The sequence below is a fragment of the Leopardus geoffroyi genome, chromosome B3 (assembly GCF_018350155.1).
Source record: "Leopardus geoffroyi isolate Oge1 chromosome B3, O.geoffroyi_Oge1_pat1.0, whole genome shotgun sequence".
NCBI lineage: Eukaryota > Metazoa > Chordata > Mammalia > Carnivora > Felidae > Leopardus > Leopardus geoffroyi.
Window position 1 is genome coordinate 64,090,924 of NC_059337.1, and position 3,188 is coordinate 64,094,111.

Below are 3,188 nucleotides of genomic sequence, written 5' to 3' on the forward strand. Positions count from 1 at the left end.
TGAATAGATTCCACCTTCTTGGTATAAATAAACTATATTAATCATTGTTTATGTTAAAAAATCAACACAAATCATGCTATAAAAGAGCTGTTTGCCATAGGCCGGGTAGTCAGAAAGGCTTTATCTTAGTAGCTTGCTTATTATCTGAGCTATGAAAGAAATGATATGGGTAACAAGAAAAGCATATTGGAGGGGAGGGGAGCAACAAGACTTCTGCTGTCTCCAATTTCTCAACAGAGTTTCTAAATAATCTATGAGTTAATGCATTTGGAGCTTCAAGATAATTTCCAACTTTTTTCCCAAGGCTCTCTCCTGCCAGCATATGTTGTTTTCTTTTCTCATGCCTAATTTTCTCTTTGGTGGTTTGGATTATTCTGAGTTCAGTGTTCAAGACCATGTTCTGTTTAATTTTATTTTTCCTCAGTCCTTCATGAGCACTAGGCTCTGTTTAGGCAACCAAAAAGATGTACAAAACAAAGCAACAGGGACCCTCAGGGAACTACTGAACTGATAAGTGACCTAATAACTATACAATTATGGCAGATAATGCTCACCCTTTCTCAGAATCCACACTTCTTTGATTTGTTCACTAGGCAAATGATCATCCAGAAAAAAGCAACATTTCCTTTGTAGGTAAAGATAGCCTCACTTCTGGCCAATGAGTGGTAAAAAGAAGGGATAGAACCCTTTCTTTAAAATCTATTTATGGTTGATTTATGCTTCTGACTACTACAGAACCAGTATACTTACATGAACAACTAGAAAACTGGATAAAATATATGAAACAACTCTTTCAGATATTAAGACAATAGGCAGAGCAAGACTGTGATCATTGAGAAAAGGGAAACTGAGGTGAAGCCTGCTATTGGCCTTGCTTTCTGCCTACCGAAGATGGCCTGAGGGAGAAGATCCCCAGCAAGTACATGTCAGTTTTCTGGAAGGAAAGGCAAACACTGGATTTGGGGAAGGCTGAAGCAGAAAGAATTTGTAGGACACAGTATTGGAGAGGAGCAATCTATGGAAAGAAACATTCATAGAAATCCCTTTATGCATGTATAAAGTGAAACTCAACAAAAAGCAACTGCTGGGAAAAAAATACCAAGGAACTGTAGAGCTTTAACTAGAATGAGAGATATTCAAACTCTTTTCAGCTAGAGTGGAGAAACCTCTTTCAACCCTCAGGAGATTCAATAAAAAGCCTAGAAGGGCCATGACTTTGTACTGTGGCTGAATTAGTCCTAGGGTAAAGGCTACTCTACACCAGTCCTAACAAAGCTTACAAACAAACAATAAAGTTTAAAACCAAAATTGTATCTTAATTACCTAACAGGAACTACTTCATCAGCCTTTAAAGGAAGAAAGCATAGTAAATACTCAATATTGTAACATAATATGATATTCAATAAAAATTTGCCAGATAAGCAAAGAAACAGCCACTTGTTACCACAAAATAGGATAAAATACAAGCAGAATCAGAAATGATGACATTGATGATGAAATTAAAAGAGAATGATTTTAAATCAGCCATTACACGTGATCAGTAGTTCCTAAAAGAACATGATCATAGTAAAGAAATAAGCCAATAATAAAAAAGAACTTCTAGAGATGAAAAATAAAATATCTGAAATAAAAATGTATTTAATAGAATTAATAATTTTAATAATGATTATAAAGTATTTATAATCAAATTTTTTAGGTAACAAAGTCTATTTTGTTTTATTTCTAACCCAAATATTGCAAATACATGAAAATTGCCAGTGCAAAGTTAAACACATCCAGATTTATTTGCGCAATGCTAAGGAAATCTGAGTTTGATTTCCATTTTGTAAAATTTTGTTATGGGATCTGCCTTTGTTGTATAACTGACATGGGTCATTGAAACTTGATTATTCCACCCACATGTAATTTTCTGTCCCAATGAAATAGGAAATTTAGGGTTTTAGCACACATACATAATGATGTTAATATTGCTTTACATTTTAGTAGGAATGCATTTGTCCCACAGCTTGGGGAGAGGACAGAGAAGTTATATGGCAGGGAGGGACCACATGCTCAGAAAGGGAACAACAGACAAGAGAGGGTTGAACAACAACTATTTGGGGACCCTGCGTGTTTTTGTGCATGAGGATAAGGAAGGTACTTCAGAAGAAATACTACAGAAGAAAAGATAGTGAATATGAAGACAAAGCAATAGAAATTATCTAAGCTGAAGTATAAATAGAAAAAAACTAAAGCAAAATTTAAGAGACTCAGTGACTTGGGATAACACAAGAATCTAACATATGAGAGACTGTTTTCCCAAAAGGAGTGGAAAGAAAGGTACATAAAATTTTTTGAGTAAATACCAAAAAATTTATCAACTTAATTTTAGTTTCTGATTGTTTGCTAATAGTATGTAGAAATGTAGTTTATTTCTGTATACTAACCTTTATCTTAGCCCTAAAAGCTTTATTTAAAATAAATTCCAGGGGCGCCTGGGTGGCTTGGTCGGTTGAGCGTCCGACTTCGGCTCAGGTCATGGTCTCACGGTCCGTGAGTTCGAGGCCCGCGTCGGGCTCTGTGCTGACAGCTCAGAGCCTGGAGCCTGTTTCAGATTCTGTGTCTCCCTCTCTCTCTGCCCCTCCCCTGTTCATGCTCTGTCTCTGTCTCAAAAATAAATAAACGTTAAAAAAAATTTTTTTTTAAATAAAATAAAATAAATTCCAGGGGCACCTGGATGGGTAACCATCCAACTCTTGATTTTGGCTCAGGCCAGTCATGATCTTATGGATCATAAGTTCAAGCCCCGTGACAGGCCCTGTGTTGACAGCACAGAGCCTGCTTGGGATTCTCTGTCTCCTTCTCTCTCTGCTCTTCCCTCCCACTCATGCTCTGTCTCTCTCTAAAAATAAAAAAATAAACTTCAAAAATTAAAGAATTAAAAAGAAATAAAAATAAATTCCAAGTGATTTTCTGTATAAATGGTCATGCTGTCTGAAAATAGAGATAACTTAATCTTTTACTTCCCAATGCCTTTTATTTTATTTTACTTGCTTTATTACACTGGCTAGGGTGACCAGTACAATGTTGAATAAAAATGATGATAGTGAACATTCTTGCCTTTTTCCAGATTATAAGGGGATATATTCAGTCTCACATCATTGAGTATGATGCTAGCTATAGGTTTTTCACAGATGCCTTTTATCAGG